Source organism: Diabrotica virgifera, chromosome 8 (genome assembly GCF_917563875.1).
Source record: "Diabrotica virgifera virgifera chromosome 8, PGI_DIABVI_V3a".
Lineage (NCBI taxonomy): Eukaryota > Metazoa > Arthropoda > Insecta > Coleoptera > Chrysomelidae > Diabrotica > Diabrotica virgifera.
In genome coordinates, this window is record NC_065450.1 from 34,020,773 (window position 1) to 34,028,779 (window position 8,007).

The following is an 8,007-nucleotide window of genomic DNA, read 5'->3' on the forward strand; positions in this document are numbered from 1 at the left end:
CACACTAAATTTTCTTAGTTTTTCACTTCTGTAACTTATTAAAATAAACATTATAGAAGTTCTCAGAGACTTTCGGCTCTCGTTAATAACGTAATCTTTCATTCTGCGTTTAAATTTTTTAAAAATACTTATTAGTTTTCTCAGGATTCGAAAAAAATGAATCCCCATTTGAATAGCATTGCAGCCGAAAATACGTACCAATCCTCTTAATATAATTTCCGAGTATTTAAACAATTAAAAATTTATTTTTTAAGGGTGAAAACTACCCCCCATTCCGAACTCTACAAAAAGTTTATTAACAGTGAAATTTAGTTAAGATGAATTAAATAATGATTTTTTGGTGTTCTAAGTATAATTTTTAAATATTTCAACCCTTTGTAAATTCATAAATAGTGTTCCAAGAAATGTAATTTTCATTACATTAACAATTGTGGCTCAATCCCATATAAACATATTAAACTTAAACATGCCACAAGAAAACAGTTTCATACCCTTTCTATACTCTGGAGTATATCTTTATTGTTGTCAGTAATTGATTGGCATGGTATAAATTATTCTTATGGTAAATAACGTCCTTCAACAAGTAGACATGTCCAATCTAAATACATTTTTCAATCATTTGATACCCTAAATACCTTAAATACATTATATGTATATAAGTACATATTTACTTATATTTAATGATTACATATATTTATTATATATGCAAAAATATTTGAAAAATACTGGCGAGCACCTCCAAAATGAAATAGTTAATTACACAAATAAACATATCAGAATGTGTTTTAATGTCCAGTTGCACCAACAAATAAACGGTTGATTTGGATTGCCCGTTTATTTTAAAATATAATTGTCAAAAAACTGTCAAATTAAAAACAGAAATTTTAACGATTCTCCCAAAAAATATTAAATTTTAACCGTTTTCGAAAGAATCGTTAAAATGTCTGTTTGTAATTGACAATTTTTATATTTTAAAATAAACGGGCAATCCAAATCAAAAAATCAATCGTTTATTTGTTGGTGCAACTGTACATAACTTTCACCTAGCGCTGCGAGCGTATATTCCTCCCGCCTAAAATTTACGGATACACGCATACACAAACATGTATATATACGTATTCGTATGTGTTCTATGATTCCATGAGTCGAGTATGAATCAATGTATGTATATGTGTATATGAGGCACTCAGAGCAACTGTGGCCTAACCCCAAAAACGAAGTTTTGAGATAAATGCAATCTTTGCATTCGTATTTCCATTATGCTTATGGGATGGCGCTACAAATTATGTAGTTTCTAATGGACAATATACAAAAAAAACACCGGTAACTTACATTATTATGCTTCCAATTGGATTTCTCCATTTTTTTCCAAAATAATATATTGGTTCTTAACCGCAACTTTTATTTTTTGCCTTAGGAAGTTTGGTAAAAAAGAATTTTGTAGGTTTTAGAAAGATCTGTTAATAAGGCTGTTAATAACAAATCCTTTTAAAACCCTCAGTCCCAAAAAGGGTTACTTTGAAAGGGTTGGTAAAGTTAGTTTTTGCATGTTAGTCCAAGCTTTAATTATCAATATCTCACTCAATTTTTGCATAACAAAAAAATTTTCGCAAACCAAATTCTTGGCAATTAAAAAAGCTACAATTTCATATTTAAAAATTTTTTTCGTATCTCTGATGCTAATCTTTCTATTCTGAAGACAAATACATTTTTTACCGAACTACAAAAATTCGTTATTGGCTTTTGACTTCATTTTTTTTTAACTAATCATTCTAAACCGATCAAACTTCTACAATCTATTAATAATAATACATAAATAAATAATATTTGAGTAAGGCCAATGGATAATTTTAATTAGGGTGACAATTACGGGGTTGTTTCCGCCCACTTTCCTGTTGAAAAAGATAGAGACTGACTTTCTATTCATCATAAGTCACTCAATTTTTGAGTTAGACTTTCTTTATTTTTTAAGATAGGTATTTTTAAATACTTTAAATTAGTTTTGATAAGTTATCCTCAAAAAATACATAGTTTTCCCGTATTTTAAGTTTAAAACTAGAACATTTTAGCTGCGTTCGATAGGGATTCTACAACCAAACCTACTTATGCTTCTATACCCTTTCACCAAGATATCTGGGGATATTTCGAATATTATCAAAAGATCAGTAGACAACATCCAAATTTCTTTTAAAGTATCTAACAATTTAGGACAATCTCTATCCAATTCCAAAGATAATATCCATTACATGAATCGTAGTGGTGTCTATAGACTACAATGTTCTTACTGTGATGCTACTTACATAGGAAGAACTTGTAGATCACTTGCTTCTCGCTCTCTTGAACACACCAAAAGAGAGAACACCTCTACCTTCTCTCAACATCTAAAACATAAAAATCATTCTTTGAATATCCCAGATGATGTCACTCTACTTCATAACATCCCACAGAAAGACTTCCTAAAATTAGACCTGTACGAGGACCTAGAAATAATCAAAGAAAAACAAAAAAGTCCGAATTGTGTAAACCGACATGTTTCGTTCAATCGGGACTTCCAACCACTCCATCGACAACTTTTTTCTTAACACATTTACACTACTACTATTCATCTTCCTTATACTGCTTCGTTCACATTCACACTATAATTCATCTGGTACAAGCCACAATATTCCCTTTTTTTATTTTCAGCCATCTAATCACTTTCATCTACCCATAACATATATATAAATTACTGATAACATCATCCACAGACATCCTCATTAAATAAATTTTCATCTACATACAACATACCATCTTATTTCAACATATGACTATCCTCACCCTACCTAATCATTCTGTCATCACCAACATATAACACTCATCTATAGCAAAACCAAATCAAAAGTCGAAATTTCTTTCTGGGTCCCATTCATGTTCTTCTCTCATTAATTCCCTCACAGAGACTCCATACCCTCCAGCCCCTACTATCATCATCTTACTACGGTTTTGGTTTTTGGACCCTTAAGGCCGCGTCCCACCATCAAATAATTTGATCAAACTGGTTTGAACAAACTGAAAGTGACAGTTAGTGACGTCACATCCGGAGTGTTCATTGTGGATAATAATGAAAAATTTTAATTTTAAATAAAGTACAAACAAGTTAGACAACTCAATACAAAAAATTTGATCAAACTAGACTGATAGTGAGAGCACAGATTTTTAGAATTTCAAAAAAACTGCAATTGTGACGTCACTTTGAAAAAGGCCGCGTCTCACCATCAAATAATTTGATCAAACAGTTTGAGCAAACTTGACGTACGCGAGGAAGTACGTCAAAGTGACGTCACAATTGCAGTTTTTTTGAAATTCTAAAAATCTGTGCTCTCACTATCAGTCTAGTTTGATCAAATTTTTTGTATTGAGTTGTCTAACTTGTTTGTACTTTATTTAAAATTAAAATTTTTCATTATTATCCACAATGAACACTCAGGATGTGACGTCACTAACTGTCACTTTGTGTCACTAACTGTCAAGTTTGATCAAATTATTTGATGGTGAGACGGGGCCTTTGAGATCCGGGCAGCCTGCAGAGAATTTAAGAATTGGTCGTCTAAGTTTGAGCTTGTACTTTCTTAACGATACATACTCCTAGATTATTTAAGACATTTCTACACCTCAGTCATCCCCATTGTGAGTTCCTTTTTTAAACTTATACAAATTCTAACAACTGTCAATACATCTGTGTAATGTGGTTTGCCTAACTCCACTGACAGTATACGTAAACACAATTTCTAACTACAAAATCTAGTTTACCGAATTTTAAATGATAATTCTCACAATGGAGTGTGTTGTTACATCATTTCTAATTTTAACAATCTGTACACCATAGTCTTTAAATATGACAGGCTAATTTTTCATGTGGAACTTCCTGTGGAACTGTCATTTCTGTCCTGTCAACGTTCGGAGGTCTACATCATAAGAGTATAGAGGTATATATTAACATAGAGGGAGCCGTCACTCCGCGCTTCCTGTCGACAAGATCTCTTCGACTGGTTTGCGGTATCTCTTTCTAGCATATTGTATCGAGAAACTAAGATGACATTAAGTGTGAGTATAGGCACGGAAGGGAAGGACAACTGTCGCAGCTTTACTATGCGTAAGAGTGACACAGCACTAATCCAAAGAAAAAAGATGGTGTCGTCACTTCACTCTGAATGACACCCTCTCTATGTTAATATATACCTCTATGGTCTACATTCAACTCATTGGCTGCGTTCACCAGAAATAATCGGTTTAAGTTGCAACTAAACAACTGTGTTGCAGCGCTTTAAAACTACGTTTAGTCTGGTGAATGGTATTTTTCCGTTTGACACTTTCATAGTTGGGTTTTTTTGTGTTCCCACCTGTTCTATGAACCTAACCTAAAACGAGATTCGTTGTTTTTGTTCTTAGAATATAAAAGAACAGGAAGGACTCTGTCATATATCAACCACACCTTAAATTTCTAGCGGAACTGGCCATCTTGAACGTCTGTGGATGACTCATAAGTTTTTGTCAACGAGGTAGAAGGTGTTTGTGTATTGGATCAGCTGTGTGCATAGGCGTACCATCTGGTAAAGCTCCTGTATATGCAATCAATTAACTGAAGTTATTAGTATAATAAAATGTTATTTAACTGACTTTTCAACAAAATATTATATTAATACGTATTTTCTCTTGATCTATAGCTGTTTCTTTAACATCAAAGATGTAATAAAATCGTTAAGAATTTATTTTCTTCCCTCTTTCAAAGGTACGTCACTGGAGATAGAAAGCAAATCTGACAGCTGATCGCCATTTGCAACCTCCTTCCGGAGTCATTTCGCATTGTACTCCTTCCTGGTTTATTTTATATTCTAAGTTTTTGTTGATTTATTATACTTATCGTTCAACGATAAATTGGACGTATCTTAAACAAATTTAATTCAAAAATGGATAATATACTATATACCTTTATTGATGTTTGATAATGAAATGAACAAGAAATAATTTTTAGTGCTGCTGGCTGTGCTGGACTTGGCAGAGCAGAACCATTGGATGACCCACCATAAATAAATAATAATTATCACGTAAATATGAATTATGATGAAAATATTGTTCCTTAATACACAGATTTACAATTTCGTGAGCATATACAATTATGTATCTCCTATAAGTTTCAATTACTTTATAATTAAAACCATTGTAAAATAAATATTTTCAAATAATCGCGCCATTACAATATATTTCTTAAACACGTTCAATATTGAAGCGATACAAATACTACGTTCAATAAAATGGCGACCGCTTCGTCAACACGTTGAAGTTTAGCCTAAATTGACATGACGTTCACCCGAAAAATTTTAAATAGTTTCAAAGCGCTGACGTAGCGCACTGGTCTGGTGAACGCACCCATGTCACTGTCACTTGCTAACTGACTTCCACCATGTAATCAAGTCACACTACAGCTCAGATGTTACCTAGGGCATAAAGGTAAAATATTTTTAACATCCATGTTTTAATTGGCATCTTTAACCGATGTTTCCTTAACGGACCACGTATACATATAGGGCTTTGACCCACATATTTTTGTAAAATTATATCTTGGTGGTTAGCATGTAAACTTCACGTGAGTATAACCGACAGCTTTTTAACCCTAGTCAAAATTTCAATCTTTGCATTATTTTATCAGGTTATATTCATTTTAGGTAAGCACTGATGATGACTGGTAAACCAGTCGAAAACTAGTTCTGTGATTGTGATGTAGCCCTTTTTAGGGATTTTAAATATACCTTTTATAAAGGATTTACTGTTTTTTTTAGAAAATTTAGGATTTGCCGAAGAAGAGCTAACCTATAATAAAGTTCGGTTACTACGAGTCTTAAAGAAAACTAAAATAAACCATTTTATTTATTTTTGCAAAAAGTATATTTTTGTTAATTAGAGTTGTTTTGATAAAATAAATAATTTTTGGGTTATTCGCAGAAAACTGATTAAAAACATTGATTTTTTCGAAGTAAAACTAACACTTTCAATAGCGAATAAATCGGAAACTATTTTAATAAAAAAATGAATAGAACATTTTTTACTTAGAATTAATTTTATCAATTTCTGTGGTTAAAATATAATAAAAATTTCCACCCATCGAGATGGGGTGGCAACCACCCCCATGGTAAAAACGCCTTTCGGCATCATATAGATTTTGATCCTTGGACTATTCACTACTTATTCTCAAATTTTCAAAAAAAATCGATCCATCCTGTAAAAATTGCGAGGTGAAAACCTTCGGTTCCTGTACTATTAAGCAGGCCGCGCACCGAATCGGCATAGAGCGATCGGCTCGGCTAAGAGCAATCGGCAGATTTTGCTATACATGGAAATAAATGAGCCACCGCGCACCGCTTACGAACGTTCGACTCGGAACGGTCAGATCGCTTCGGCTTCGGCGGAGAATGATAGCAGAGGCAAAAACCGCCGAATGATCCGATGCCGTTGGCGCCGTTGTGTATGTTTTTAGTAGTATTTTATGCATTGCAAGAAACACGTGTATAATTTTTAAGAAACGCACTATGGCCGACGAACTTCTGATAGAAAGTGTGCGGGAATATGTAATATTATATTATCCCCAAAATAGATATTATCATGACACCAATAGAAAAGAAAACGATTGGGGTGAGATAGCGAAAAAAAACAGGACTCTCCGGTAAATAATAAATATTTATTTCAGCACATATTTATCCTAATATTATTTTAAATTTAAAATATATTTCCCTAATTTTAATATTATGCTTAGGGAAAATCCATAAACTGCGTCGGCGTCGTAAAAATTTTGCAGTTTTTTATAAACTCCCTCCCTTCCGTCCTAAGTGTTTTTTTTTTAATTTCATGTTATTTCTGGATTTTTTAATTTTAAAGTTAACTCTCAAACTTTATTTACGAAGGTATTCAAATCAGTATTATTATGTAACTCATTAATATCCGCGTAATTTTTTTCTTAATTCACTTTAAGTCTATTTGGACAAAAGACAACACTTTTATTATCGGAATTCCTATGCTTTATTAACTGCATCATATAAATCTTGATACTTATGTTGTTTTGATTTCAACGCCATTTCTTTCATAAGAATAAATACAATGTACTAACTAAATAGAATATTTTATTTCTATTCATTCTTTTAAGAATTGTTTCACACAGAATATTCAGTAAATAAATGGACAGCAGTTTAATATTTATTGATCCCAGGCGTTTTTCTTTATAGAACCGTTTGTTTAAACTCAGGAACAATGTTTTATTGTTTGGTATTCGGTACAAAAGTGCTATATGGTAACATTATGACTGTGACTGATAAAAAGGAAATATGAAACGCAATAAAAAGTATGCCATAAAAGTAATACAAATTCTTTTTTATTCTAAAATTAGGGTATAATTATATTCGTGAACCTTTTTAAATTAAATTTAAATATACCAAACAATACCACAAATAATAAAAATATACGACGTACACCGTCGTAATAGTTCCCCTCCCCCTTTTTCCAGTTTATTGGATGTTCCCTTAGTACTAGATAAATAATATATTTATCTATTAATACTTAAAAATTGATTAAATGAAAATGCGCCAATTTTATTGTACTTATACAGTGCGCTGGAATAAGTGTTATTTATTTATAATATGAACTTATTTATTTTTAGCACATAAGCAAAACGCTCGGACAGGTCGATTTTTAAAATGATCATAGTATATTATAGCATCAATGTTTCGAACTTTACTCTATTTTTCTTCAGGTGACAGTCATAACTTTGATTTTTTTAAATAGGAAAGTACATCATGTGACACCTCATTTAATAGCTTTTGAAATACTGATTACAAAAATGTAATTATATATTTGAAATTAAAAATCATACTAAATTTTCCCTTCGTTCTCATCTCTGTAACTTATTAAACTAACCGTGCGAAACTGCTGATGCCGAGGCCGCCGAGGTGACCGAGTCAGTGCGCGGGTACAGTCCCACGA